At 30.3% G+C, this 10,041-nt stretch overlaps 2 pseudogenes; both read right to left on the bottom strand.

The window, feature by feature from the left end:
- Positions 1–817: 817 nt before the first annotated feature.
- Positions 818–2,652, bottom strand: LOC111306509 (UDP-glycosyltransferase 71K1 pseudogene; annotated as a pseudogene).
- Positions 2,653–9,317: 6,665 nt separating this feature from the next.
- On the bottom strand, positions 9,318–10,041 carry LOC149512887 (uncharacterized; annotated as a pseudogene).

Genomic DNA, 10,041 nt, shown 5'->3' on the forward strand with positions numbered 1-10,041 from the left:
TTTTTGAGTTCTTGAAAATGAATTTTTGAGTCATTTTGTATTCTCGAAAATCTATTTTTGAAAATATATAAATTTTTGTTTAAATATATATTTAATTATAAAATCTTGATAACGTTTAATTTTAATTTAAATAATATTAAAATAAATAATACTAAAAAAATTAATCTCTTTATCAGTGTCTGATACGGAAAAATCAGGATTCCTAATCTTTGGGCCATTGACAAATGTTGTCAACAAACTGACAATAAAGACTAATGATCAAAAGATTAGATATTGTCGAATTTACTAGTTTGCTAATGACATTGTTAGCATCAATGTTCTATAAGGTGTTCAAGCTTGGACTAACATGCATGCACATCAATGTTCTATAAGGCTTTCCCAAGCATATATAGTTCTTACGTTGAGATGCAAAGGTGAAATTGCAGCTAAATAAGGAAGTGACAGGGCATATTTATCTTAAAATCATGATTTGAAAATAAAGTAATGAGGGAAGTAATTAAGGGACTTTTTTCTAGATTCTTAAGTGCCACTCACCACCACGACCTCTCATTCAACCCATCTTTTTTTTTTAGAACCCGATTTACCCGAACTATCTTCGTCACCGCCACTGCCACCACCACAACTTGAACCTCCAGGCTTGGACAAGTTACTAGTTCCAAGCACTGAAGCCATCACATTTTTTCCCTTTGAAACGGAAAAAACTCTCCTACGACTTTTTTTATCCTATTCAACCCCGAGGAAAAGGCTAATAGGGGAGACACTTAGGAGAGCCAGTCCTTGGCTTCGGCTTCTTAGAGGTAGAAGAAGAGGGCTTAGCAGCTGAGGTTTGGGGTCTTTGGGTTTGAGGTCCTTGCGTCTGAGTCCATCTTTGACTTGGGTTTGCTTGCAAGCTAGGGACTAGAAGGGAGCAGGAATTGGAAATCTGTTGGCACATAAATCAACTGGACTCTTTGAAAGTGACTACATGAATGCCACCTTAGTGACTAAATGTATTAACTTGACTAAGTTCAGGATTGACGTACTTGAGTTTAATCAGATGGCCCAAATTGTACAGACATTACACCATCAATCAAGAAAGCACATGAATTTATTAAATGACAGAAAACAACTCTTTGAAAGTGAATCCAAAATACCTGCACTCAGCAGTTCCTTAATTACAAGACAGCTATAATTTTTTCCGGATATTGATGATGTTTGTCAAGGTTTGTTATAAGCATTATCTATCATAAACTCAATCAAGCGGGCAAACGAAGTGAAAGAAGAGCCATTACTATCCATTACAGCTTCCTTACTCACTTGACTCATCTTTTTCACCTTGATCCGCACCTCACTGGCACTGCTATCAGCCCCCATCAAACATTTTATAGCTTTCTCTATTTCATCTGCCATCACTAAATCACTTTCGCCAAGCTTATAGTCCAATCTCATCTCCACCGCTAATCCCAAATCTTTCACCATCTGAAATGCGTTCCTTTGTTGTTCTGCGTACATTGGCCAAGTCAGAATGGGCACCCCATACCATAAGCTCTCCAGAATTGAGTTCCATCCACAGTGTGATACAAAGCCTCCGATGGATTTGTGGGCAAGAACCTCAATTTGTGGAGCCCAACTGCAAACCAATCCTCTTCCTTTGGTCCGCTCCGAGAACCCTTGGGGCAAAATTTCCTTGAGATTGGTGCCATTATTAGGCTTTTCTGACTCGTCATTCATTGGCATTTGTATTCGTACTGACCACAAGAATCGATGCCCGCATCGCTCGAGCCCCTGTGCAATCTCCCTGGCTTGTGCTTCATCCATGGGCACTAAGCTTCCAAAACAAAGGAAAACCACCGTTGATGGTGGCTGATCGTCAAGCCATTTCATGACCTCGTTACGTTGGGCTTTATCGCAGAGCGAACTACTCCGACCATGAAGGTCAAGGAGCGGACCCACCATGTAAAATGGTATATTATTTTCTAACTCTAACAGAGACTTAACAGCGTGACATTCCAACTCCGCAAAAGAATTAGTAATCATGGCTTTGGTCTCCTTGAATCTTCTCACAAGATTTAAGAAGTAATTGTACCAATTCTTGTCAAACAGTAATGAATTTAAAACTTTAATTGGAACCGGATTCATATAACCTGGAATAACCGACTCAGTATCGGGGGCTTGAAAGTCCTGAGCAACATTAGCTTGATCATGGCGACTAACCAGGTGTAACATGAATGCAAGAGAGGCTGCACTAGAAGTGTTGAAAAGATAGGAAGGGAGCCCAAGTTCATTGGCCACATCAATCATGGTAGTAGTAATCGTATCAACAACTAACCCTGCAAAAGATACTGAATCAAGTAAAACCTGATTGATTAAAGACTGTTTGACGTGCAACTTATGACTCTCGATATAGCGTAGTTTATCGAGCAGTTTTGGGGTTTGGGGAAGGCTTGGCAGAGCAAACTGTATTTGTGAGAGATCGATGAATCGTAGACGAGCATCAGAGGCAGCAAGTGATTCAGCGTATGTTCGGATCTCAGGGGCGAAAACTGGGTTTATGACTAGGACAGTGACTGAGAAACGATCATCTTGATCAAGCAACCGCTTTGCAAACTCAACATGCGAGACGAGGTGGCCGATGGCTGGTGCGGCCATGAACACTATCTCCATTTTTTTCATTGTTATTGTCCGTGTAATTTTTGTCAGCGATGGTGGTTGCAATTGTCCATTTCGGGTTTTATTATATATTGAAGTTTACAGCACTGTTGCATTAATTACATAATTAATTTTGTAGTTGAGAGAGGTTTTATCGTCAGAAGCTGAGTGGACAGGAATATCGCCCAAATTTTTTTTTTAAATATTTAATAAAAATTTTAAATAAATAATATGATAGAATTTAATTTGAAGATTAATAATATTAAAACATATTAAAAATATTATTTATAATTTAATTTTTAGTTATAATTATATAACATAAAATTTTATTAATATTTTTATTAAAAATATTTATTTAAAAAATACAATAAAATTTATTAAAATTTATTTTAAATTGTATACATTTAATTTATATAATAAAATTTTTAAATTTATCAATTTTAACTTTTATTTAATTATTTGTAATAAAAAATCACACAATCTTTATCCCAAATACTTCGAACAAGTATTGTAAGAGTTTTTTTTTTTTTTTTTAAGTACAATAGTAACAATTTAAACGAAAATCCATTTGAGTGTAATAATATAATAGGAGACTTTTGATTTGTAGAATATTAAATTTTAAAGAAAAATATGATATTCGAAAAAGAGTGATACTCAAGGTTTTCTTTCATTTTCAAAATATTTTATGTTTAGATTCATTCATTTGATTGAAAAAAATTCACGTATATTAATTTTTGAATAATTATCATAATCTTTTTAATATATATAATGATAACTTTTTATTAATAATAAATACAAAAAATGATAAATGATGCCTTTAGTAACAAAATAAGATAAATATTTTATTTGATTATTATTTTATTTATAAAATATCATCAAGGCGTTTGGTACTTTTTTGCCTAATAGAAATTGATAAGAAAAATTGTTATAGAAAGAAAATCAATTAATGCATTGGCCACTTTTTTTTATTTCGTGGAAAAAATAATAAATATTCCTTTTATTTATTTATAAAACGATCATTTAAGATATTTTTATACAGAAAATACCTTAAATAATTCTTTTATAAATAAATTAAAGAATTATTTAAGACTTTTTTTTTGTAAAAAATGCCTTAAATGATAAAAAAATGTTTAAGGTGATTATTTAAGGAGTATTATTTAAGGTATTTTTCAACCAAAAATACCTTAAATAATCCTGCTCTTTTTAAAAAGTATTATGGATTATTTAAGACGTTTTTAGTTGAAAAATACCTTAAATAATTGTGGACTATTTTTTATATGAAGATTATTTAAGGTATTTTCTAACTAAAAAAGTTTTAAATAATCTTGTTTTACTTTTTTTGGATTATTCCTTAAATAATATTGTTTTATTTTTTTTTGGATTATTTAAGACACTTTTTATATACAAATGCCTTAAATAATCTTTTTATTAAAATATAAATAAATTATTTAAGCCATTTAAGAAACCCCTTAAATGATCATTTTTAAAGGTTCATTCCCGTTCTTAAACCTTGAAAGACCAAAAGGCTAATATAGTAAACGATAAAAAGCTATATTGCGTGTAAACCCCTAAATCGTCAACCCATTAATTTTCCTTTTGGTTTCTTCATTTCTTTCATCGTCATCGACTGTCAATCACTCAAAGCTATCGCACCTCTTTTTTATCGGTATGTGCGTATTTTATTTTTTTGTACTATTTATATTTTTCGATATAAGTATTTTTTTCTTTCCTTACTATATATATTTATTTTTTTGTGTTTTTATGCATATTCCACCATCACCTACATTGCCTAATTGCCCTTCATTGCATGTATGATGTTTTTTTTGTTGTTTGGTTTAAATATTGTTGTTTGCTAAATGATTTTGAAAAAATTAGTTGTTATATTTGTACTTATCATTTGTTTTATATGAAACTTTTATTTAAGGTGAAAATTATAGTATGGCTTGTACCCATAAATATTATTGGTTGTAGGATGTTTTATGTATTTTGGTCTAGTAACTGTAGTAGATATTTGTTGTTTTTTACTTTGTGATATTTAGAGAGATAGTTTGGTATATTTTGTATAATTATGATCAAAATCATAAGTATTATGAAATCCAAAGAACATGTGTCTCCTGCTATTGAACATGAAGTAGACACACCCGTAGTGAAAAAAGAAAAGCAAAGAGATGTGGTAAATAAATTAAAGCAAGTGACATGAAAATTCACATCAACTTCAATCAAAGTAGGCAATTTGTGTCGAATAAAGTTGCCAAGTTGGCTAGTCATATTGGAGCGATCTTCCGTAGTAGTATTTTTATTATGTACCATAATAGACTGCAAGTTCCTGATGATAAAAAAAATCGTATATAGGAGTCGATTGTGGTATGTTTATTCAACAATATCAAAAAATTTGTTTCTAGTTGGAAATTTAATTGAAATAATGTTTTCATACTAATTGCTTGAAATTTATTAGGAACAATTTGATGTCTTAACTGAGTATAAAAAGCTTATGTTGCAATCGGTTGAGAAGGCATTCAGAGATTTTAAAAATAAATTAACAACCAATATATTTTACCCTTTGCTGATAATAGTGATTTGTTAACTGATCATCCATTGTCATATGTAAACGTTATTAGTTATCAAGAGTAGACACATTTTATTTGAGGTCGTCTATCAAAAAAATTTTCGGTATGCATACCTATTATGTTAATTATTTATAATATTTTGTGTAATATGTTCAATATCTTAATATGTGATTTATCTTTATTTTTTCAAAAAATCAAAGAATAATAAAAGAACATTCCAACCAAACAAGTATATCACCATCGAACATTGAGAAAAGATTATGCAAATATCAAACATGATCTTATAAGTATTCATATGCTTGTTTTATACTCATTTATGAATATTTATGAACATTTGGTTAATAGATTTTGATTTTTATATCGCCTTAATTTATCATGAATCATCTAGCTTTGGAACCAAAGTTCCTAGTTAGGATGTGTGGAAACAAAGACATATATAGAATGATGGATCGCTCGCAGATGAAGCAATAAAAAAATGGCTAAAAAGATTGTATGTATAACTGATAAATTTATCACGTATGATTAGTTTTGTGCTTGTATGCATGACTATATATTGTATAACTTTGTTGTTATGCACCATCTTATTGTGTTTCAAGATGAATTTACTATTAATCCAGTTAACAATCAATCAATTATGGCGAAGATCCTTTGTCTTTAGCATTAAGATCGAAAGAAAGACATGGTCGAGTTTGTGAGATTGGTAGATTTATGTTGCCATCAAAGTTCCTCAGTAATCAACCCAAACCCCTTCTAATGAAAAATGCAAAATATGAATCAATCATTTAGTAACAATAGCAAAGATTTGATGAGCAAGAGCAATGCCTAAATGATCAACAGTAACAACTCGCAGCTTTATAGATAATGTTGGCAGTAATACAGCCTAACATACTTAAATGATAGTTTTTTACTGACATTCAATAGGGACATGCGTTCATGAATCAAGTTTAGCAGCAAACGCAAACTCCGATAATAATCATTATTTTTATTTTGTTTATTCATTTAATATTTATTTGTAATTTATATTTATACTGATTTGGTTTTGATACTTATATTTCATTATATATTCTAACTGGATGTTGGGACTCAGAAGATAACCCCTATTAAGGTTGTCATTAATGCGTTATCTAATTATATATTTAATCATTTATCGAAAAAAAACGTCATTATCGTTGGGTCTGAGGATAGGTTATTTGATCATCCATCCATTTCTTACATTAGGGGGCCTGAGATTGAGGTATTTTTTTACCCTGGATGAAATATCAACTTCTGATATTATTGCCTATATGAGGTTAGTTTATCAATTAATTTAAATATTCAAAGTTAATATCTATTATTCTAGATTATGGTGTATTACTAACTAAGACTATTGATTGTTATCATGCAGCTTCCTATATAAAGAGATCAAGGCAAGACAAATGATTCATAGATTCAGATTCATTGACTTAAATGTGATTAGTCAGCAGAGTAGCACTCTCATTATTCGTGGTCATCATGTAGGCTAATGCATGAAAAAATGGGTCGATTATTTTTTGGTGCCTTATAATGCTGCATAAGTTCTATTTGTACAACTAAAATTCTAACTTTTATGACATCTAAGATGATGCCTAATATTTGTATATCATGATTATTTTGCAGGTGTCATTGGTAACTTATTGTAATTGATATCAATTCTTGGACGTCATACTTATTTAACTCTGCTCAACCAACGACAATGCCTAACCCCGATATTAATAATTTAATAAAATGGTATTACATGTTATTAATAAGAGATATATTGTGTTATTCACAATTACTTGTATTTTTGCATTTACTATTGTTTTTTTTGTTCAATTTAGGGGAATGACTGTAATTGATAAAAAAGCAAAGATAAATTGGGTGTCATTACCAGTAAATGTGAAATATATTCTTTTATGCTGAATTTGTTTGGATAAATATTTTTTAAGCCCACTAAATTTTAATTTTCAGGTGCCTCGTCAACCAAAAGTTTTCGAATGTGGATATTATGTCTTTCATTTTATAAGAAAGATAGTTTTGTATGATTTTATGAGTACACCATTCAAGGTTAGTATTAATTCCAAACAATAATAATACCTTTCAATAAAAAAGGCTAAACTTTGTGCTTGTTTAATAACATTGGCTTATAATTTTTTGTTTATAATGGGAGAGTAAAGAAAGCTTTATAAAAGATAAACTTGATAAAGTTCACAAAAAGTGATCTGATTATGTATTATCATTCGCTATACCTTAAGGCTGAAGAATGTTAATTGGCTATAAATATATGCATTACATTGGTTTTGGGTTTTTTTTTTTTTTTTTGTAAAAGCATGTTGGTTGGATATTTTTTAATTTTTGATTTGGGTATCATTATTGGTATATTTTTGTTTTATATCAATTGTAATATATGAAGACACATACAACGATAAGCACCATTTTGTAAAAAGTATTTTTATATGCCAATGTTATCAATTATAAATCCAAATTGTGGCGTAATATCAAAGTATTATGATGTTCATAATTTAAATACAAAAATAAAATTCATAGTATTACAAATATGTATTTGATTCACACAAGTACAATATTCGTTATAAATAAACCCATGTTTAACATGCCATATAATTTGCATATTTACAACCTTCTTTTTCCTTGCCTTAATTAAATAAATAGGTTTACAAAATTATACAATGAATATGTATACAGAATGTAGTGCGATCTATATGTGTTCAGGATGAGGAAAGTCAAACGATGGTTGATATATATTACATTTTTTTAACTGTTTCCTAATGTAATTACTTCTAAAAACAACCGGCATTGTAAAGAAAAACTCAATTTTGTGATTTTTTTTCAACATATACTCACCAGCAGTGAGTATTTCATCAGGCATGAATTCATCAAGTTGAATTATTTCATTGAAAAGTGACTTTCTTCTATCCATATTCTCGATTTCTATATGGAAGTAAGCTAAAATGCCCTCTATCACATTCACTGCAATCAATGATTGGTCCATCCTCGCTCCTAGAATGCTTTTTGCTTGAGAATGTCGTCCTAGTGTTGCTCGAAGCAACAAAACCAATTTCTTCGCCATTGTCTCCTCTCTCCGCATTTCCTTCGATATTGATATCAAACTCAGGAAATAAGTAACTATCATTAGCATTCAATGATTCAACTGCATTGGTTGCTGTTTTAGCTTGTCAACCGATTATTCTATCAGATCCAAATATCAATTTAATATCATCAAAAAATGGGAAAAGTTTGCTCATTAACCCTTTAGCATGTGGGTGTGACTGGCATAAGTTAAAGAAAATACGAATAAAATAAACCTATAGAAAAAAAGGTAAAAAAGATAGATAAGCCATAATATAATCTTAAAAACCTTACTCGAACTAACTTATCAAATACTTCTTTCTCAACTATGACATATTTTTCTTGATCATTCTACCCAAATCCACTAGAATTTTTTATTTCACAAATTGTGTGATATTGTCTCTTAGGCAGCTTAACCCTGGATTTGAAGTGGGGGGTGGCTTTAAGCTATGAAGTAAGAATAAGTTGCTTCAACAATCGTTCAATGTAACCTAGATATCTGACGCAAAATGGCCCATTATCCTCTCTTCATCTAGGATCTTTAGCCAAAAAATGTAGACATTGAACTAGATGAAAATTTTCTTCTCAAGTTATATGAATGGTTACTAATGCCTAAACTATCCAATCTTCTTCTGGATATGCCTCGAATGGATTACGATGGATTGGCATGCAATGAAGACATGTTTAATCCCTAATCATATGGTACGATATTATGAAACAATATCAATATAGTAAAGTAAAAAAATCAAGGAAATGAAATAAATGAACACACATGGAAAGAAAGAAAAAAAGTGTGTATTCCAAATTGTAATATTTATTAGACACTCAAGAGCACCTTAAATATATTGTAACCATATATTTAAGATTGATATAAAGCAAATTCTACACTCAACGATATGGTACATACAATAAAAACTATTAGGTAAACAAATAATAAAATACAAAATATATCTATAATGTTATTATCTCCAGAATTACAACCAATGGGTAAATATCTCATTAGTCAGATTATCTCTAAATTGAGTCTAAAAATCAAATGGCTCAATATACGTAATTTTGATGTTCAGATTCATTTGGTTGGAAAATATTTTCATAAGCAACATCCATTTCAATAGAGTTAAAAACCATTTCAAACCTAATAAAATTATAAAGAAGGCAACAAGCATAAATGATTCTAAATTGTGTCTTAATTGAATAAAATGACTTATCCCTTAAAATTATCCATCTAGCTTTCAATATACAAGACATCTCTCGATGCAATTTTTTGCTTGAGAATGTTTCATATTGAAGTATTCCTATAGGGTCATTGGTTGAAGTCTTGCCCTTCAGTCATTAAGATAGTATCATTGACCTCAATAAGGTGCTAAGAATCTTTTTCCATTTGTGTATCCGGCATTACACAAATAGTAATTATCTGTTAAAACTCTCAACAACATTAATAAAATAGAAATAAGTTGTTTCATTATTAACATTACATGAACATAATAAAAATAATACCTTGTGGGATCCTCAACCCATTCTTACGTGTAATGACATCATTTAACACTTTATCATCTATTGCAAAACCTTCATATCGCGGTAAAATATATATGAATTGCATATCTGAGGTGTAAACACCAAGGACATTGGTAGTAATTTCATTTTTTTTAGTCCTGTATCTAGTCTTGTCAACTGCGTCTACGTTGACTTTGATGTATGTCCTATCTAAAGCACTCAAACAACATTTGAACCATTTTCATCTATTATTTGTTGAATTTTTTGATAT

Source organism: Durio zibethinus, chromosome 21 (genome assembly GCF_047325235.1).
Source record: "Durio zibethinus cultivar Kanyao isolate XHJ-2024 chromosome 21, ASM4732523v1, whole genome shotgun sequence".
In the NCBI taxonomy this organism is placed as follows: domain Eukaryota; kingdom Viridiplantae; phylum Streptophyta; class Magnoliopsida; order Malvales; family Malvaceae; genus Durio; species Durio zibethinus.